This window comes from Ochlerotatus camptorhynchus, unplaced genomic scaffold, assembly GCF_037179485.1.
Source record: "Ochlerotatus camptorhynchus isolate MF236.1 unplaced genomic scaffold, CSIRO-AGI_Acam_v1.1 ptg000406l, whole genome shotgun sequence".
Taxonomy (NCBI): domain Eukaryota; kingdom Metazoa; phylum Arthropoda; class Insecta; order Diptera; family Culicidae; genus Ochlerotatus; species Ochlerotatus camptorhynchus.
In genome coordinates, this window is record NW_027040892.1 from 1,026,116 (window position 1) to 1,048,935 (window position 22,820).

The 22,820-nt window shown below is 37.4% G+C and overlaps 1 protein-coding gene across 3 annotated transcripts in view; it reads right to left on the bottom strand.

The window, feature by feature from the left end:
* Positions 1–21,882, bottom strand: part of LOC135710928 (catenin delta-2-like) — a 95,763-nt gene extending 73,881 nt beyond the window's left edge. For 2 of the 3 annotated variants that reach the window (XM_065233639.1, XM_065233637.1), the window contains exon 1: positions 21,363–21,882. The gene's annotated coding sequence lies outside the window, so the exon portion shown is untranslated. Of the gene's footprint in view, positions 1–10,216; positions 11,700–21,362 lie in introns of those variants that run through there. The other variant, XM_065233638.1, reaches the window with a different exon arrangement.
* Between the last annotated feature and the right edge of the window lie 938 nt (positions 21,883–22,820).

Genomic DNA, 22,820 nt, shown 5'->3' on the forward strand with positions numbered 1-22,820 from the left:
AAACTAATGCCGGCCCCATTAAGCGAGACACACCGCACACCGAGCGACCAAATTCAACAACAACAACAACAACAACTGGGCCATCATCCGCCCATGAGCGCAAACCGGTGACACTTTTCTCGTACATTTACTCAAAGTACACACAGACAAACAGCGACAACTCGCTCCAGCTGTGTGATACTTGATCCTTAATTAAAAAGTTCTGAGCTTGCTCTCATACTCGTCCTCACATACCTATATATCTCGCCGGTTGTTCCAAACTTGGAATGAAATCGGTCGCGGGGACACATGCACCTAACCCACCCCCGCTCTAGTCCACCTCATATAGGAACTGGAGTTGGGGAAGGAAGCAATCAAGTTTTTTTTGCCCGTGTCCTGCTAATGGTTGGTTTGGTACACTGCACACTAATGGGGGATGACACCCTAGGAGCCATCAACGGAGCACGAGAAACGAGGGTAATTCAACTTTGCGCGAAAACAGTGAAACCCTAAAGTGAGCACGCTCTTCCCCCTCGATGTGGTATCAAATTTCTTCATATCAGATGCAGGTTTCAACTGTGCCTCACGAGCTGATAATGGATGTCGCTGGCGTGGTTGGAATTTGTTTTATCACTATAATTCTTCTAGGGAAATGCAGCTCTAAATTTGAGATTGATTGCACGTGTTCGATAATTTGTGTCCACTCAAGCTAAGGCACAATTAGCTAACGGCGAAAACTGATGCAAAACGATTGCGATGCTATCATTTTATGAGGCAAGATTTTCTTCCGGTGTCAATCGTGCGTCCATACGAAGCATTTGTTTTTAAGGCCATCGTACAAGATACTTCCCTTTCGAGTGAGGAAGTGAAGTTCTAATGAGATATATCACACAGCTAAATATACATGTTGAAGCCGTGGTTTGTGGGATACTTTTTCACGAAGCACACGGTTTCCCAATACCAGGGTGACCAGTGAATTTTCATTTTGAAATTCCCGGTTTTTTCCCTGTTTAAATCTAAAAAAAAATTCCCGGTTGTTAATATTCAACAAAAAAAACGAAATTGAACACATTTTTAAGAACGTGCTGAAAGGAATTTACTGAAGGGATAAAAATGTGATTTAAAAAGATTCCCAAGATCGTGGGGCTTTTAAATTTGTGTAGAGTCTGAAACTTGAACTTTTTGTTTCAAAATATGTGATTAATAATAACTTTCGTGATGCAAGATTTGGAGAAAAATAATTGAAATGTGAGATTTTGAAAAAAAAATCATGATTACAGATTTGAGGGGGCATTTTAAGGGTTATAACAAATTACAGAACAATCTATATAATCTAGTGGACAAACCCTGGAGTTTTTATCAAAATTTAAAAGAATTCAAAGTGTTGATTTCAAACAAATATTGAGAAGGATTCCCACACAGCTTTCGAATGAGAAGTTCTGAGCAGAATACCAGAATTATTCTGACATGAAATTCTTAGAAATTTTTAGATGAATTTGGAGGGATTTCTGTGGTGAAGAATGCATGTTCTAAATTAAATTGTTAGGTAATTTTAGAAGATTTAAAAAGGAGTTGTGAAAAACAAAACTTTGCGGAAAATTCCTACGTGATCCTGAGGAGATTTGTATGGGGATCGTGAGGAAAATGACAGATGAATTTTTAAGAAGTATTCCAAGAGAATTATGATCAGAATTCAACAAGAAACAGAGTTCTAAGAGTGCTCTGGCAATAATTTCAACCTTAGTGCGAAAGATTGATCACAGAATTCCAACAAAATTGATTGCAAAAAAATGCTGATAATTAGAAAGAAATTCTTTAAAATACTCCCAAGGGTTCTAAATAAAAATTTCGAAAGAGGTCTGCTGTTTAGAATAGAGTTAAAAGATTTTCAAAGGAATCGAAAACTCAAGAGAATAGGCCTTTTTAATGCACTACCAATGTAGAGTGCGCCAAGCGAATTCGAGAGGAAACGTCAACCAAACCATTTGTTTACATCAGAATGAGAATTTTTCACAACGCAAATTAGAGCATTTTTCATTCAACATCTTGCCAATTTCCATCAGTAAGCGCCATATCTAACGATTTTTCACAGATCTGAACTGATTTGCACTTGAACTATTCACATGCAAATCCAGAATATAATAACCACTAAGGCACTTTTATAATTTTCCATTTTTCTCACCAAAAATATCCCTGGACACTAGCAGGATCCTTGCGAAAACGATACAGAATTAAACTTTTAAACTGTAAATCAAGTTTCAAGGAGCATCTCAGTTGAATCAATTTATCAGGAAAAGTAAAAAAGTGTTCCGCTTCCTATGTTTCACGACAAACATTTCTGCTCACAACACTCTTTATGACGTTCTTCTATTTACCACCAGAGGCTAAATCGATCGTTTAGTTTCTATTAAAAAGGCGTAATTTAAGAAGGATTCCAATTAAATCAAGCTGAACATTGCATTAGGTCCTAAGTAACATTGATCGATTCTTTTCGTCGACTTTCTCTTTCGTAAATAACTTGAACACGGAACCGTTTCTTGATGTGTTTGTCGTATTTGATGCTAGATAAAAGCTTCTTTTATCGATCTGTGTGCTAAAAATACCTGGGAATATATCTACATGGCCGTGGGGATGCAAAGAGAAAGTCGACGAAGAGAATCTGTCAATGTTACTTACAGTGGCGTCGCGTAACCTCACTTTTTACAGGGTGGCCAGTGACTTTTCATTTTTAAATTCCCGGTTTTTTCCCGGTTTTCCCGGTTCAAATCTAAAAAATTTCCCGGTAGTTGATATTCAACAAAAAACGAAATTGTAAGCATTTTTTAAAACGTGGTCAACTGTAAATTTTCAGTGATTATTTATGGGAAAAATAAAAGCCAAATTACAGAAAGTGTTTTCTAAAGCTATAGGAAAAATTCAACTTCATGTGCCACTTAATGTATTCAAAATAATTTATTGATCTTTCGAGATACTTTGATAAATCGAATTCTACCACATTTTATGCTCGATACATCTTATGATTTCAAAGCCCTAGCATTAATTGACTGACAGAGATTAAAGTCACTGGGCCGAATGCTATTTGGCTGAATAGGTTTTAAGAAAGAATTGTGAAGAATAAGAGATTTAATTTAAAAAAAAAATGTTTCAGAAAAGTGAACTTGATACAAATGAGAATTAGAGCAAATTGATAGTGATATCGGATGAAGAAAATGTGTATTCACTCACAAAGTTAAATACGAAAAACATATATGTGAAACCTACTGACGCTCAACGTGAAACTAAACATGGTTCATGAAATTTAATACCCACGACCAATAGACCAATACTTGAAAAAAAAATACTGAAAGATTATTTACTAATAAGATAGATTCCCAAGATTCTGGAGCTTTGACATTTGTGTAGTCTGAAAATAGAAATTTTCTTCAAAATTTGGGATTAATAACAATTTTCGTGATGCAAGATTTGGAGATAGTTACAATGTGAGAGTTTAAAAATTTTCCAAGATCACAGATTTGTAAAAAATATATCATATTTATTAAATACTCGTGCAGTCATAACTGTCAAGGCTCTGAGACTTAGAAGCATTTTAAGGGTTAAAACAAATTACAGAACAATCGATCGAATCTTGCGGACAAACCCTGGAATTTTTAGTAAAATTTAAAAGTATTCAAAGTGTTGATTTCAAACAACTATTGAGGAGGATTCCCGCGAAGGAGAAATTCTGAGCAGAATTTGGAAGGGTTGCTGGGGAGAAGATTGCAAGTTCTAAATTACAAGGCTGGTAGTGCTGATGCGATATAATAGTAGTGACTTTAGTGACTAAACTTACGGAAATAGTGACCAAATAGTGACTTGTAAAAACTAAATAAGTAACCATTTATATGGTAACTTAGAAATTCAAATACGGTTTGATATTGAAATAAACTTTTTATGTCATGGAACTTAAAATCAAATTTCATAATTTCCTCTAATTTAATCGAAGCTCACAACGGAATCTCCTGTGAAGAGCATTTGAAGTGATTTGAATATTTAACTTTTGCTTACGTTATGTATGATGACTAGCAAATAGTAATTTCCATTTTTTTATGATCTTGTATTTGATTCTGCGTTCGAGATCTTTTAAATTAAGTTGAAAATGAGCGTAGGGCCATTAATGCGACAGTTTTTAAAGCTAGAAGCATATCTGTCGCATTAATGGCCCTTCGCTCATTTTCAACTTCTATTCATCTTTCATACTGCCGTACTCTAACGGAACTATCCACCTACTCTCTTCTGAAGATCATTCTCTAGCTAATAAATTATCACACTAAAGCTTCATGTTAGCATTTCCAACCAACTCTTCTTTGAGATTGAACCTTCAAAATTCGATTCCATTGGAATTATAGGAATTTATTTCTAACTCTTTAGAATTTTCTTGGAATTTAAGATTTAATTTCGAATTGAGGGGGTTAGAGGGAAAGGGGTGTAAATGACTTTGATCGATTCTATTCATCGACTTTCTCTTTCGTTAATAATTCAGCTGCAAACACATTTCTTTATTCGTGTGCCATTCTGGATGCTAGATGAGAACTTCCTTTGTCAAATAGAAATAGCGCAAAATCTGTTTAGTAAGTTGTGACTATCAAAAGAGAAAAACGACGAAGAGAGTAGATCAAAGTCACTTACACCCTTTCCTTCTAACCTCCTCAATTCTTATTAGAGTTGGACCTAGATTCCTCATCAAATCATCATAGAATTCTTCCCAGAACTCTCGTTAAATGTACTCTCAATTATATTGGAATTATGTCCAAAATTGATTCGGAGCTGAATTTTGCGTCTCTAATAATTTAAACAATAATCAAAAGCGACGCTCGTATGTGTTAAACCAAGCTTAACTATACATAAAGGCAAACCTGGCTTAAGATTTAAGCAGAGAAATCAGTCTTCAGAACACTTAATTTTACATGAGACTTTCGTAGTCTGTACTTTGGTATTCTCCTCTGATAGATCTTGGTGTCATCCCTAGAATCCTTTAAAATTCTCTTAAAATTTACTTTGGATTTTTTTAAAGTTCTTAATCATCCATTGAAAATCTATCACATACCTTTGGAAAGTTTTCAAGGTGTAAAATTTATTTTCTGGGAAAAGAGGTATCGGAGAAAATGATTTTTAATCAAAATTGAAGGCATTTCCCAATAGTTTTCCTGGTGTTCTAAGTTTTGCGGTTCACTGGTCATCCTGGTTAAAATTTAAAATTTAACAGATATGTATATTTTGTTAAAACTACTTTAGACTGTCTCAGTGCCAAGTACTCAATTTAAATATTTTGTTGATATTTTTAAATTTCACTTTATTTTAGTAGTGAAAAAGTGACTTTAGTGACTATTTTTAGGGAAATAGTGACTTTAGTGACTTTTTGGTGTAAAAAGTGGCTTTTTAGTGACTGGCTTCAAAATAGTGACTAAAAAGTGACCTGCTACCAGGCCTGAAATTAAATTATTAGGTAATTTTTTAATAATCCCAAGAAAATTATGATGAGAATTCAACAAGACACAGAGTTCTAAGAGTGTTCTGGCGATTATTTAAACCCTAGTGTGAAAGATTTGTCAAAGAGCTGCAACAGAATTTATTGCAAAAAATTGCTAATAATTAGAAAGAAATTCTTTAAAATACTCCAAGGGGTTTCTAAATACTAAAGTAATTCCAAATTTCGAAAAATTTATGCTCTTATGAATAGAGTTAAAAGAAAATTTTAAAAAGGATTTCAATGAAATCAAAGTCTCCGAATAGGTTTAGGGAATTCTAAGACGGATTTCAAACAATTTCTTAGAGGGGGTTTCAAGGAATTCAACGGTAATTATTACGCAGAGTACTTTCTGGTTAATTTTAGAAGAATTCTATAATAATTCAGAGCAGGATTCCAAGTTCATTCTGAAATTCATATCATGAGAATTTTGAATAAAATTAAAACCCGGGAAAAGAATAGTTCAGTTTCAGTTTTTGCAAATATTTGTTTCAAAGTCCAGCATCTTCGATGTTTTGTTTACATCTGAAATTGAATCGCAAAAATCAATTTGAAATATTGCTGAGTGATTTAATTCTAAAAACAATAAGGCGGGTATCCGAAGAAAATTATGCAGCAAATAGAGAAAGACATTCATTTGGTAAAAAATCACTCTGTTTTAATGGTTTATTCTGAAATTCTGGTGTGAAAATTTATTCCTATGGTGTGGTTAATTAATTTTTCCCGGTTCTCTCATCGAATTCCCGGGTTTTTCCCGGTTTTCCCGGTTACTTGTCAAATTCCCGGATATTTCCCGGTTCGCTGGTCACCCTGTTTTTACCTGTTCAACAACTTTGAAAACGTTGTTTAGGGTCATGTTTACATTCAATTCAGTTTCAAAAGGCATAGGGTCTTCTAGTTTCACTGATTTGTATCCATTGGAACCAATATTGTTTTGTTTGTTTACGTTTTGGGAGTTGTTGAACAGGTAGATTGAGGTTAGGGCGACGCCACTGGTTACTTAGGACCTAATGCAATGTTCAGCTTGAAATTATTAGAAGGGTTTGCAAGAATTCACTGGTACTTATTACGCGGGTTGTTTTCTGGCTTATTTCAGAACAATTTCAAGATAATTCAGAGCAGAATTCCAAGTTAATTCTGGAATTCATATCGTGAGCATTTAGAACAACGAAAAAATTAAACCATGCAAAAGAATAATTCAGTTTCGGTTTTTACATTTTTTTTTGTTTCCAAGGTCCAGCATCTTCAATATTTTCTTTTAAGGACCAAGCACTTTACATCTGAAATTGAAACGACGAATATCAATTTGCAATATTGCTGAGTGATTAAATTCTAAAAACAATAAGACGGGAAACTGAAGAAAATTATGCAGCAAATAGAGCAAGACAATCATGTGGTAAAGGATCACTCTGTTTTAATGGTTTATTCTGAAATTCTGGTGTAAAAATTTGTTCCTATGGTATGGTTAATTTATTTTCCCGGTTCTCTTTCCGAATTCCCGGGTTTTTCCCGGTTACTTTTCAGATTCCCGGATATTTCCCGTTTTACTGGCCACCCTGTTCCAGTAGTCCAAATGCGGAAAAAAAAATTAATATGTGGTTGCTATGACAATGGTCAACAAGTTTGTTGTTGTACAGTCTGTTTGGCAACAATAAAAGGATAGAAATATGAAAAACGACATAATACGTAAAACAGCAAACAAGGTTATCTTCCATTGAATTCCGCTTAATTAATTTTGGTATCCAATAAGTATTTCGACTACAATGAAACTACAACGTGCAGAATCGGAACCTACCTAACTAATAACCAAAGATTTAAGTAAAGTAAAGGAGAAAAATCTATGCAACTACTCTTTAATAAGGACAATCTCCAAAAGCTTGGTAGATAAAATAGGGTAAATTGACAATTAATTTAATATGTAACAGACAACAATTTCAATTTTATCACAACAAGATGTTTGTTGATCATTGTCATGGCAAGCACATATTTTTTTCAACGTTTGAACAACTAGAACTAAAATTAGAGCGATGTTAGTGAAATTCAATAATTTCCCTCATAATAATTCGCCAAAATCTCCATATAAACTTCAAACCTTTAATAAAACTTTACCATTTTAGCACCTACTCATATTTTGAGGTAATAAATTAAACCCTAGTGTGCATCTGGTGATCTTTAGACTTGCTTTTAACTCTTCTGTCTACTGTCCGAAATATGTGTTTGATTCATCCGATGAGCCAGTAGATTCTCGAAATTCAAATTGTTCTTCTTCCTGACACTCTTAAACGAGCTTATGCCTGCTCACAATTTAGTGCTCTTTAAAGCACTCCCAAGAACTTAATGGAGAGCTTGCTATGCAAACCAATGCACAATGGCCATGGATGTCGAGAAAATTTCCAACCCGGAAATGCCGGAACTTCTTCGACCAAGAAACCAACAATCCCTCAAAATGTATCTAATTGTGCTTTGTCCCATGGAGTCTTGATAGACACATATCCTAGTCATTTAAAGTCGCCTTACTCGTTGAGGATTAATCCTAATAATTCCCATTCAGTTACGTAATTGAACGAACCCGGATTTCGTTCGTCGAAAAATAAGGTGGATAAATTCTTGCAATGGAATCTCCCGTGGCACACGTAGTCTAAAGTAGGGAAGAATGCAACGGATCTCTGATAACGGATAACAACGACCATGACTGCCAAACTACATCCCCATAGACGTCGACGGCAGCGAAAGCTGAAGAATTTCTACTTGGAGTTGACATCAATTGTGTAAAGATCCAGTAGTCAGCGCACTAGGTAGAAGCTATATGCATTCTCTCTCTTCCGAACGTTTTTTTCTGCAACGTTACTCCAAAGAGCACGGTGGAGATAATTTCGTGTCGGAAGAAGTCTATGCACCCGCCGCTTCGAAAGAAAGAAAAGCGAAAAGCAGCATACGTCGTCATCGTCAACGACGTCTACAATGAGCAGGAGTGTAATGAACATGAGGGGCGCAGATGGTCTCTCCCCTGCTTCGTCCCGCACTCAAAGGAAGTACCAGCAGTAGCAGAAGCAGGAACAGACCGCATATCAAAACAAAAACGCTGACGTTCCCATTTTTCTATACATATTCGAGACATCTCAGTCTCACCGCCGCCGCCGCCATAGACCGGCCGCCGCGACGCGAATGCCGATCTAACCGAGGCTATATTAGGTACCTCTATTAGGAGTGGATTCGAGTGGAACGTGGAGCTGCAAAAATATGCAATATGCGGAGCGGCGGAAAGGTGGCTAACCGGAAGGGAGGGAGGGGAAGAGAGCGACTTGCGAGATGCAAAGAAAAGCACGAAATCGGGTGTGGATATCTCCGTGAGCACACGGAACGAATACCGGAGAGTGTGAAACGGGGCAGTGTTGACAGAAAGGATTGCATTTTACTCGTTTGTTTGTCCTTAACTGAATTGGAAAATTGTCCTGGAGGCTGTGAGATTGAGTTCTTCTACTACCTGAATTGATACGGTGATGTTAAAAATTTTGGTCTGTCTTCAAATTAATGTTCTTTTCAGCAATTCAACCGTTATAAATTGATATTACAAAAACAGCGAGTCCAGAAAACCTCAACATGAATCCCAACGTTCCGGAGAATCTCTACGAGAATTCCAGAGAATCCCAATAAGGATTCCAGAGAATCCCAAAAGGGTTTACCAGCTCATTTCAACAGGCTTTTACGGAGAATCTTAACAGCGGGGATTCAGGAAAATGTCAACAGAGATTCCGATGAAGACTGCCAAAACGGATACCGGAGAATACCAAGAACCGTATTGGAAAAGTTCGTGAATTTTCACGTAATTTGCGAGTGATGGTGAGGTTTGCAAACTTATCCGTAACTGCCAAGAACGATACCAGATAATATCAAAAACGATGTTAAGAGAATTTCTGAGAACCTCAAGAGGGATCGCGAAGAATCCAAGCCTAACTATTCAAATCGACGTATCTGACTTTGAAAACAATCACTTCAATTGACGCAATAGCTAGCTGATTCACAGAAATTAACAACACCAGCTGGTAGGGAAAAGATTCCTCTAGGATCTGGTGGGGCAACAGTGCCACCTAAACAATTGCACGTTCTATGACTCCCATGAATTGTATATTTACAGGAGTTTGCAACATTGCCTGCGTCCATAACATTGCCTTCATAATTCAGCAATGCCATGGTAAATAAAATCTCGTCAAAAGTAGGCATGGGAAATAATTTATATTTATTTTGTGCATTCATTTACATTCATTTGCCTCTAACTTTTTTCATCAACAGAATTCCGTAATACGATGTATGATGCTTTTGTGCAAAATTCAATTCTGTATATCTTAAGCATTATTCTATCAATTGTCATTCAATATGTAGTTAGTCGGAGACACTTGAAGACCCAGCTTATTGATTTCGTCCACCATTGTATTAACTGCATATTGTGTCTTGGTAATTGTGTCCTTTAACGTTGAACCTCGTGCAGCCAAAGATATATTGCCTGCAAAAATCGATCCGAATAACGCCAGGAACAGAAGTTTTGAAGACACCATGAAGAAGTCTGCACAATGTAGACAAAACACGCGTATCTGTCAAGGATAAGCTATAAAGGAAGTGGAATTAAATGGAAATTACTAATTCTTCTCTCTTTCTTTATCCACTATAGACGCCCACATTCATCAGGATTTATTATGTACACCAAATTAACAAAAAATATTCAATCTCAGCCTGTACCTCGCTCGGCTGGCATCCCTGTTCGTCTGGCAAGTTTGTCCGCGATGCGAAGAGCAAAATGCCACTCCAGCAGCAGCTCCACTATCTACTTCTTCACTTTTACACCCCGGCTCTTCCTCTGTATCTATTTTCCACCGTGAAGAAACAGCACCTTGTGTACACTTTGATCCTGTATGTCAGCCTCCTTTCCAATGTTTCACTTTTTTCTTCTTATCCAGTAACGTAACCCAGATATATGCTGCACCGTCTTCCTTCCTGTCAGAGGAGTATCTTCTATACACTCCCCAAAGGGGGGTACACCCTTCCTGCAACACACCTTCTTCACTTCTGACACAAAACACACCACACATGCATAAACGGGCACATATACACTTCGACTTCACTAATGTTGCTTGCCTATCGTACTAGCGTTGTTGTTGTTGCTGCTGCTGACGATGACGATGATGATGGTGTGGTACGGTACTCTCAACCTTTTTTTTCAATGCTTGCAGCATCATCTTCTACTACTGCTGCTCACGAGTTGCAGCATCACGATCATCGGTCGTAGTGATTTAAAAATTTATGCATCTGAGTAAAGAATCGTCGCACTTTTGGGCACTGCTGGACTGAGCCCCAAATTCCAGCACGCTAATTCCAGGAACAACTTACGATACAATATATCATATTTAAGAAATCCCTGGGTCGTCGGCGGGACAGGTCACATCATCCCATGTCGGGGTCTGCCTTCCCCGCCCGAACCGGAAGAGAAAAATCAATCGTAATAAACTTTTCCTCTGTCTATTTTCCGCCGAGCGCACCGTCGTCGTGACACTGCAGCTTCCGGAAAGAAAAACGAACCACTTTTCAATGCAAATTCTTCATCTCACACTCCTCCCTGGTGGGATTTCCTGCAATTTCGAGAGTATAATCTCGTCTTATCCTGTGTCTTCCGTTCGTCGGCGAAACACACCTACATTTTCTGGGCACGTCGCGAAACTCCACTTTTTTCAGTCCGATCTTTTCACCACCAGATTAAATGTTCTCCACCGACTGGGATTTGAATATTACTTGAGCGATACACACTGTGAAATCACATCTTCTTCACCGAAAATCGTAAAAAAAATTAGCTGTACCAGGACACGACACTGACTGTCTTGCATGTGAAAACTGGAAAAACGTCGTCGTCGCTGCTCGCTTGTCAAAGTTGTGCTTTTTTTTTTGCTGCTGCTACTACTGCTGGCAGTGGCCAGAGTTCCCTTCTCTTCTTCCGACGGCCAAGTGTGCGATTCCCCTCTGACCGTGTTTGCTTTCCATGAATACACTATACACTACTGTCAACCGCAGTTCCATCATCAGTATACTCGCTCCGTGCCAGTTCAGCCAGTTCGAGTCGCTCAGGAGAAAATCGAACACTCGCAGTACGTGTCGTCGACCGGCACTCTTCTCTGAGTGGCAACTACTGTTGGGAAACTCGCAATTCATCCCAGAGTGCCTTCGGGCGGTTGAGTTCACACTGAAAGGATTGTCTGAAATAACAAGCGGTAGCTGATGACCTGATCATGTGGCCGGCAAATCTATATTCCACCTGCCGAGACTACTTGGTGTTGTCACTGTCCTAGAGATGTTCCGAACTCTACAGGGGACTACTTTTAGCCTGGAGGTTCTAGACATTAGCTAGACATTACTTCTACTCGGGGGTTGTCTAAACTTAGGTTTTAGAGACTTGCGAACAGGAAAATTTATTGCTGATTTTATCATGGAGCTAAGCTTGTCTCTGGCGTTCTCAGAGCTTTGCTGGAAGATCCTTCGAACTGTGAATCACATGTGAACGTATCGTAGTGTAACATTTCAAATAGACGCAAATGGTTCTCATATTAAAATCATGGATAAATCGTGAACTATTAGAGTTAGAAAATTGCTTCCTTCAGCAAAGTTGCTTCAAATTAGTTGTTCTGCCCTATAGTAGAAAGTAGAAAGTCAGACAGACAAGCTAACAAACACCAGAAGATTACGTCGAAAGGCAAGGCAGCAATGTCTCATTGTTTGCGTTCATGACAACTGAATGTTCGAAACAAATGAAGCTTAGTTCGGTACACAAGAACCCTCGCTGAAGACAACGATACGGATGTTCAGGGACTAGGTTCGTTTGTTCTGCTACGACGATGAAGGAGATCATCTATAGCTAAAGGGTGATACGGTCAAAATTTGGTCAAGGGAAAACGCGTGTAAATCGGTGAAATCGTTTATTTAAAAAATCAAATTAAATTTCTTTTTCAAGTTCAATTAGTATAAAATTCAGGAAAAATATTCAGTTAGGCTTCCGCTTTTCCAAATCCGAATTGCCGGGCCTTACGCTTTACCCCTGCCATCAGATTTTGTACAGCCACCTTGTCCACCTTCTTCGCCGCAGAAAGCCAGTTTGCCTTGAACTGCTGCTCGCCCTTAGCAGTTTTTTTGGTCTTCTTTAGGTTCCGCTTGACAATAGCCCAGTATTTCTCAATTGGGCGGAGCTCTGGCGTGTTGGGAGGGTTATTGTCCTTGGGAACCACCTGCACGTTGTTGGCGGCTTACCACTCCATGGCCTTTTTACCGTAATGGCAAGATGCCAAATCCGGCCAAAACAGTACGGAACAACCGTGTGTACGTGTTTCTTCAGGAAAGGCAGCAGACGTTTATTCAAACACTCTTTCACGTAAATTTCTTGGTTGACAGTTCCGGAAGCTATGAAAATGCTGCTTTTCAAGCCACAGGTACAGATGGCTTGCCAAACTAGATATTTCTTTGCGAACTTTGACAGTTTCATGTGCTTGAAAACATCTGCTACCTTTCCCCTTCCTTTTGTCGTATAAAACTCCTGTCCCGGAAGCTGCTTGTAGTCGGCTTTGACGTAGGTTTCGTCGTCCATTACCACGCAGTCAAACTTCGTCAGCATCGTCGTGTACAGCCTCCGGGATCGCGCTTTGGCCGTCGTATTTTGTTTATCATCGCGATTTGGAGTCACTACCTTCTTGTAAGTCGATAGTCCGGCTCGTTTTTTGGCTCGATGCACGGTTGTAGACGATACACCCAGCTTATTTGCGGCATCTCGGAGAGAGAGGTTAGGGTTTCGCTTGAAACTACCGGCAACTCTCTTTGTCGTCTCAGCGGCTTCCGGTTTTCGATTTCCCCCCGATCCAGACTTCCTGGCTGTCGACAAACGTTCCCCAAACACTTTAATTACATTTGTAACGGTTGATTTGGCAACTTTTAGCGATTTTGCCAACTTTGCGTGCGAGTAGCTCGGATTTTCGCGATGCGCGAGCAAAATTTTGATACGCTGCTCTTCTTGCTTGGACGGCATTTTGACAACTGAAGAGTGAATTCCAAAATCAAAATAGGAGCAACATTCTACACACACACACCTTCAAAATGAGGGGTGTTCAGGTTTTTTAAATGCAAAATTGAAAGAAATACGTCAAGTTGATATTGACCAAATTTTGACCGTATCACCCTTTAAGTGATCTAGGGTAAATGTTGGCTTCGGCACCTATTGACTGTTTTCGGCAACCAAAATTTAAACGTTAATTTCACTATGGTTTCCGATCTACACACTTCCCTGAATGTTTCCAAACGATTATTTAGTCTTTCAGCTTCAATCTGATTATATTTGTACGACCGAGCAATCCTGTAATGCCAGATTTTTCTTCAAATGAAGCATACGCACTAAAAAATGGGGTTGATTTCGAGTTGCCGATAATAGAACAGCTATTTAACACGCAGTTCTAATGGGAAGGTTGCCGAAGAAAAAGAGGCTGCCGACAATAGTCACACTCACCTGAGAAGTTTGGAGCGTTATAAAAACGCTTTCAAACCGTTTTGAAAAATTCTGTCGATTGGAATGGATAGAGAAGCAAGCAGCAGATGAATGTAAACAAACAGACACGTCATATATGTTCGTGACACTGAGAATATGCTAATAGAAGTGCGGACGCTGCTTAGATTGACGAGAATACGTAAATTCCCCTATGTACATTTCTGATTTGGGATCCAATTTGATTACTCTCGGCAGTCTCATCATTGACGAGCTGAAGTCACATTTGAAAATGATATAAATTACCTATTTGAAACAAACTTGTAAATGTCTTCTTCTTCTTCGCATTTCAAGCTTAATGCTTCTCGCAGTTTATCTTATTACGTGCTCTCAACCAGTGGCGTCGCCCTAACCTCAATCTACCTGTTCAACAACTCTCAAAACGTAAACAAACAAAACAATATTGCTTCCAATGGATACAAATCAGTGAAACTAGAAGACCCCATGCCGTTTGAAACTGAATTGAATGTAAACATGACATGATCTCCAGAATGATTTCAGAACCTATAACGCCTTGTTTACATAGAAATAGGTCGGGTACAAACCACATAGACACTTTGAATCTGTTTGGACATATTTCGATACTACAAACATTATTGGAGTCTTGGTTTATATGGTAGAAAAAATCAACTGAACTCCAGGACGATTTGGAGAACCTAGAATATCAGGTGTGCATAGCAATTATTCGCATATATACGATTCGTTTATGATTTGACAACGAAAAATGCTATGTTTACATTGAAAAAAAAAGGAAAATGTCTTACAGGGAGTTTCCGTGTTAATCCGGTGTGACCTATGGAATTGAGATCATTTCTCGATTATTTGCAGGGTTTTTGGTTTGAACCGTTAAAAATTTGAGAGCCAAATTAAGAACAATATTGATGACAGCAAAATAGTCCGGGACGGAAAGGTTACATCCACAATTTTTGTGACAGCACATCAGTCCCACATCAGCGAAATCCACGGCTGTTATAACAGCCCTAAAAAGAAGCTTATATTTATTATAGTTTCCTTCAGAACGACAGAATTTTACCTAACATGGTTTGTTTTCACCAGCGGAGCCAGGTAAATTTCAATGAGACCTAAAGAATCGTATTCTGAAGTACATTTAAAAAAAAATTGGGGAAAAATAATAGGAAATTTCCAAGAAAATTCTAAGCGTTTTTTGAGGATTCCAATGGAATTCTGAAGAGAACGTCGAAGGATTTGTGAGGAGAGTTTTGACTACAGTTTGAAAATGTTTTTTAATCATCGGAACCGGAAGAAAATTTTGAGAATAATTTCAAAGTAATCGAATTCTCAGGATAGCTTCAGAGGGATTTTAAGGATGACACCGTGGAAATTCTTAGGAGAGTTTCAAGGGAATTCCAAAGAGAATTCCTAGAAATGTTATTTGATGATTTATTACGAGAAGAGTTTTCTGGTAGTTTTCAGGAATGCCATTATAATTCTGAACAGAACCTAACGATAATTCTGGGAGTAATTCCGTGTGAATTCTGTTAATAATTACATGGTAATTTTGATTGAATCTTAGAAAAAAATTAGTTGAGTTTCGGTAATTACGCATATTTTTTTTTCCAAAATCCGATGTCTTCCATACCCAAAAAATTAATATTTTTCCCTGTTCACGCACAATATGTTTACAACTTTTTAGCTGGTGAAAACTTCTGGCATTTGTCAACACTCCTTATTTTTCTGAGCCACAACAGAGGTAAAATTAAAATTTAAAAACAATATTTATGACAACGAACGGCAATTTTTGATGAAAATAATAATAATAATAATAAAAAGTTGTCTTTGTTTGGTTATGTAGCAAAAAGAGTAAGTATTTTTGTGTTATAAAGATTTCCTCTTTTTCACTAATTGATTTTGATTTTTACGCTAGGTTTGACCGTATGTTAAAGATTTTGATTTTTCCGGATCTCCCGTCGAATTCCAAGGGTTTTCCCGGTTTTCTCGGCTACCTTTTAAATTTCGGGTTATTTCCCCGTGCGCTGGCCACCCTGGAAGTCCTACTCGATCATAATTAGATGATCATTTAAAAAGAACCTATCTGCATTGATGCATGTTCTTCGTCGACTTTCTTATGTGAGTAAGCAGAATCGCAGCCGGATATCCTTTTTGAAATTTCCGGCATTTTTACCGTTATTCTAGGTCAGTATTTCTTAAAATTCCCGGTTTTACAATTCATGTTTTCATTTGAAACAAGCATTAAACCTGAATAAATCCATCTCCATGATGAGATCCGGCCCTTGCTACTAATAGTCACTCCGACGAAAGTGCGCATATGATGTGATGAGATCGATTCATTCTCTTGAGATTTAATGTATCGCATGATGGATTTTGACCCTAGCCTGAAACTGGCCACTTCTTCGGGTATACCCAGAACTTGTCTGGATGTGGCCAGTGTAGTCCTGGCCACTCTGAATGACTACAACTGAACTGGTTTTTGAATTCTCATATCATTTCACATGATGGGCTTTATTCGTTTCTGGTTGGATTTAGTCTCATGGCCCATACAAACCGTAACATGATTCGGTCATTTCTCCGGAACCAGTTGAAAATATTCAATAGCGTTCTATGGGGCTATGGAATACCTTTAGTTTGGCTGTTGTTGCGTCCAATTCGAATAAGTGGTTGCCGAGAAACATGAGTACCAATTTTTCGTTACACACGCACAAACACATCTAGATAGAGCTGGAATTAGGGCCTAACAGCTTTTGTAAACAATGACTTCTCTTGATGATTTATAAAAATTCAAGGCTCGCCCACGCAAACCAACATCCTCATCGAATAGAAAAAGACTTCCCCTATCCGATGGTTCGGTTGGTCTGCGTGGACGTGCCTTGAATTCCAAGAAATCAACGATAGAAATCATTGTTTACAAAAGCTGTTACGCCCAAATTCCAGCTCTATATAGACATATACATTTTCCGATTTCGTCGAGCAGAATGGAATAAGCCCTCTGCTTCTCTCCTGAGAAAATAAACGCTTTTATCACACTTCTTCCGAATTATTTAAGAATTCTTCAGGCAAATTCCGCGGTGGACTATATTTTCACCACAGGAAGCAAACAACAACATACTCTACAAGTCTATTGAACTTGCCTAATTGTCTTAAAAGAGCTCTATTAGTTCACAGGAGTCTTGTACGAACTCTTTAGTGAATCTGTATGGCCCTCCAGCGTGAGCCCAAGACGTCTTCAACATTTGGAGTTTTACCTCCTCTCCCTTGTCACACATTTTCCCATGCTTATTACACGTACTGTCACTAATTCTAGGATCCCCTCAGTAGTCATCTGATCCTTCTTCATGGATTTGACGCTCTTACACGAGCTTGTACTTGCTCTCAACTTGATGTTCTTTGCAGCACTTCCACAGTTATTTGTTGAGAGCTTTACTGCTCATAAAAGCATAACCCAACAAACAATATGAGCTGATTAACAGGGTGGCCAGTGAATTTTCATTTTGAAATTCACGGTTTTTCCCCGGTTTTCCCGGTTTAAATCTTAAAAAATTCCCGGTTGTAAATATTAAACAAAAAACCAAATTGAACGCATTTTCAAAAACGCTCTGAAAGGAATTTACTAAAAGGACAAAAAATGTGATTTAAAAAGATTCCCAAGATTCTGGGGCTTTAAAATTTGAGTAGTGTCTGAAACTAGAACTTTTTTTCAAAAATTTTGATTACTAACAATCTTTGTGATGCAAGATTTGGAGTAAAAATAATTAAAATGTGAGATTTTGGAAAAAATTCTAGATCACAGATATGAAAAATTTAATAAATATCATACTTATGAGTCGTGGAGTCATAATTGTCCCGCTCTGAGACTTGGAAGCATTGTAAGGGTTATAACAAATTACATAACAATCTATAGAATCTAGCGGACAAACCCTGGATTTTTTAGTAAATTTTAAAAGAATTCAAAGTTTTGATTTCAAACAAATATTGAGAAAGATTCCCACACAGTTTTCGAAGGAAAAGTTTTGAGCAGATTTCCAGAATTATTCTGACATGAAAACCCTAATAATTGTTAGATGAATTTGGAAGGATTTCTGTGGAGAAGAATGCAAATTCTAAATTAAATTGTTAGATAATTTTAGAAGATTTAAAAAGGAGTTGTCAAAAACAAAACATTGCGGAAAATTCCTACGTGTTTCTGATGAGATTTGTATGGGTATCGTGAAGAAAATTAGAGATGAATTTTAAGAAGAATTCCAAGAGAATTATGATCAGAATTCAACAAGAAACAGAGTTCTTAGATTGTGCTGGCAATAATTTCAACCCTAGTGCGAAAGATTCATCACAGAACTCCAACAAAATTTATTGCAAAAAATTCTGAGAATTAGAAAGAAATTCTTTAAAATACTCCAAGGGGTTTGTAAATAAAATTTCGAAAGATTTCTGCTGTTTTGAATAGAGTTAAAAGAAATTTTTGAAAATATTTTCAAAGGAATCAAAGTCTCCGAATAGGCTTAAGGGAATTCTAAGAAGCATTCCAATTAAATTCTTAGACGGGGTTGCAAGGAAATTCCAAAAAGAATTCAACGGCAATTATTACGCGGAGTGTCTTCTGGTTTATTTCAGAACAATTTCAAGATAATTCAGAGCCGAATTCCAAGTTAATTCTGGAATTCATGTCATGAGAATTTTGAACAACAAAAATTAAACCCCCGGAAAAGAATAATTCAGTTTCGGTTTTTACAAATATTTGTTTTGAAAGTCCAGCATCTTCAATATTTTCTTTTAAGGACCATGCACTTTACATCTGAAATTAAGACGACAAAAATCAATTTTCAATATTACTGAGTGATTAAATTCTAAAAACAATAACACGGGAAACTGAAAAAAAAAATATGCAGCAAATAGAGCAAGACATTCATTTGGTAAAGGATAACTCTGTTTCAATGATTTATTCTGAAATTCTGGTTTAAAAATTTATCCTATGGTATGGTTAATTTATTTTCCCGGTTCTCTCACCGAATACCCGGGTTTTTCCCGGTTTTCCCGGTTACTTTTCCAATTCCCGGATATTTCCCGGTATTCCCGGTTTTCCCGGTTTGCTGGCCACCCTGTGATTAAAGGCTGAATAAACCATAGCTGAAGAAACCTATGTTTGCTTGAATAAGCTTTTATTCTGCTTTCATTATTTGTTGGGATTAGTCCCATATGGATTTTTGCCATAAATGTCCACCGACAATGATCTTGAAACAAGGAAAAATAAGTTAGTTAGTCTTCATCTATGTGATTCCTAATCTTCTATTCGTTGTTCCCTAGTTTGAAGTGGGTAAGACTAGGGTTCTGATGCATGGTCATTATCAGTGTCATTCCTTAATTTTGTTGCTAAGGAATCCAATTTTGACTGACAAAGTGGCGCGCCTTTGGAGGGTGTTTAAACTCTCCGAAGGGTATGAAGAGTAGGACCTTTCAATTATAGTCGGATCCTTGCGATAAATGCAAGAATGTCAACTGTAAAAACATCGAATACTTCATCATTTCTCAAACTAAGTACACGGGATAGACTACAATAGATCAAATTACTGGTCGCAGTGGTGTTAGGCCCCGAACAAAGAAAAAAAAATCGAAACTAGGTTTTCCACCCATAAAAGTCTACGGAGAAATACATTTTCAGCAACTCGGCTTACTGTTTTTTTTTTTCATATAAGACTGATATGGCCAGGTAAGTCGAGAAGATTTTCTATACCGCACCAGACATCGAACCCATTGCCTCCGGGGCATGGTTATACCGTGCCTTAGTTTACTAGGCTGTTTGAGGAGTTGATTCATAAGACTGGAATAATAACACTTAAGATCCCTAAAGTTTATCCAAGCTATATTTATAGTTGACTCAGACTCATGCCTTGTTCAGATTGCAGAGCTATAAATAATTATCAACAAGAAAATGTAATCAAGATAACCTTATAACATGTTATAACTCCCCAGTCTGGCCAGTGGTTTAGATTGTAGACAGTAGTTGTGACTAGAATTGACCTTGGGATCTCAACCCTATGACATTGATATTTACGAGAATTAAAGTTATCTGGCGTTCATCCATACGACATCTGAAGTTAATCTCTCTAATTTTCATCTTTAATATAATTAAAGTTGACCCGTAACATTTTTCGAGTTGATTCATATGGCCAGTCTAGATTACCAAGAACTTCTAAAGTTGAACAATTAAGGCTATTAGCTAACTTTTTAGTTAAGATTTAATAATAATCGTTATATAGATAGAGCTAGAATTAGGACGTAACAGCTACAAAATACAATGATTTCTAGAAAGTCAAAGCTCGCCAACATCACCAACGGGTAGGGGAAGGCTTCATCTACCCAAAGGATATATTGGTTTGCGTGGGCGTGCATTGAATTCCTAGAAATCATCGAGAGAAGACATTTTTACAAAAGCTGATAAGTACTAATTCCACTTCTATCTAGATATTTCCAGTTATTTCTGGTAAATACAAAATGCCGCCTTTTCCCAGTTTTCCAGCATTTCCCGGTAGGGTTAACACCCTGAGAAATTGACTTTTTTCCGAATGCCATTAATCCATTTCATTGCCCTTTCTTAAACATCTGATAGTGGCTGAGATTTTATTGATTTGATAAATACTAAACTAAAAAATCCATTAAATTTGTCCTGGATGTTCATAATCTTCCCCCAAAATTCGCATTGGATCTAAACTATTTAGAATTAGACAGCTTAGTTTGTCTAGCAAGATTCCAGAAATTCTTATAAATTGAAATTGGATTTCATGAAGTTTTTTTTTATTCCAGAAAGCATCAACATAAATAATCTACAATATAAGTAGCTAGGCGTATTCAAAGAGATTGAGTAAATAAATAATAATAATATTAAATAATAATAATTTAAAAACACTTAGTCGACCCTTAACGAATTAGGTAGGTTATCAAATTTAGCTATTTAATCAAAATATGCATAAACTAGTAAACTAGTTGCAAAACGAAAACTTAAAACACAATACAAAACTAAAACGATTGAAATGTAACACGTTAATTGATGAAACTAAACTTTACTACTACCTCAAAATTGTTAAAGGATTTTGGTTTCATGCATAATTAAAAAAGAAAAATCAATATGAATAGGCACTAAATTTTAAATGTTAATTCACTCAAAAGAAAATAACTGCTGCTGGCTAGTACACCGTTTACTACAACCGGAGTTTTAGCCTGAGTACTCCTTTCATTAATAAATAAGATGCTCTCATTTTCTTCTCTGTTCTCCGGCATTCCACTTTCGGGATGCCAATCAATGCAATGGTTCGTGTAGCATAAAAAGCATAAAAAATCACAACTCACCGGATCTCCTTGTACAACCAACACACACCCAACGCGCGCTGATGATGATAATGATGGTCACTCCCGAGTCCCGAGCAAGTAGTGGGTTACTATCCCGATTCACCTCTCACGCTCGCGCTCTTGTTTGCTGCTGCTTCGTTGGATTCGTCACCACTGCGCCTTCTCCACCCCCGCGCGCACACAATACATCAATAACACAAACACCCAACACAAGCCTCTTCCTCCAGCTTCGCAGTGTAGCCACTCTAGCCAGTGATTCAACCAGAAGAACCCAAAATGCTACACACACTCGCACACTTTCGGCCCTGGACAGAAAATTCCTTACTTTTCACTAGGCCGAAAAAGCACTTTCCACCGCTGGAAACTCGCCAATTTCACTTCACCGCACTTTCGCCGAATCGCGCCAATACGATTACGCTTGTTTCAATAGTCGCGAATGCAATTTTGTACAATTTTTCAGCGAAAAACTGGACCTAAACCAGGAGCGCCGTGAAAGAACATCACCTATTCCGTAAGAGGAGTCGCCATTTGTGTTTGGAGGACAGAGAGAGTGAAAGCGAGACAGAGCGAGACCGCGGAGCAAAGATGTTTTCTTTTCTGGCGTCCAGATTTTTCATGCGGGGAACTCTCAGCTTTGGCTGGAAAAATACGCGAGAGCGAAAAGGATGGCAGACATAATCTGAAATGGGTGACAGCTCACCATTAGGGTTTTGCGCATTTTACCGCCCATCTTTTACCGATCCAACTATTCCTATAAATTCAGGGACACATTCAGGGTGAAATTTTAATATTACGATTGGGTTCTTTAAGAGTATTGAAGTAAATGTATATTCGGAATCTGGATTAAAAATGGTACTGAAATCCAAAATTTTCAGAACTGGAACTATTTTGAATAAGTGCGAATACAGTATTTGCTACTGTAAGGGGCGCTAATATGATGATTTTTGCTGCTGTATTCGCACTTATTCAAAATAGTTCCAGTGTACCAAAATTGATAAAATTTTGGATGTGGGACTTTGTATGGGAACAAGCTGTCAATTTGTTAGTTTAGTGACAAACAGTGAAGATATTGTTTTACTTTAAATCTTCATTAAAAATCATAATTAATGTAATTAATGGGTTCAAAAAATCTCGTTTTGTTCGGAAAACAAAGCTTTTTCAGATGATGTATAAAATCTAGAGACCTTCAGAGAAAGAGATGAAGAGAGAGCATGTTTTGAACCAAATGAACTGTCAAAATCGGAGCCAATCCAAAATTCTCATTACATTTTTTACGAGGATCATATTTGAGAGTATTGTAAAGAAACAGAAATTCAAGCTCTTTTAATTTTCGTATGCTTCTCAAATTCAACTAATTTAAAGATTCAAAAATGATATTCGAACTCTTATGATTAATTAATCTTTGTTGGTTAATTAAAGGCACCAAAAAATATGCACTCAATTATTATTTTGCTTGTA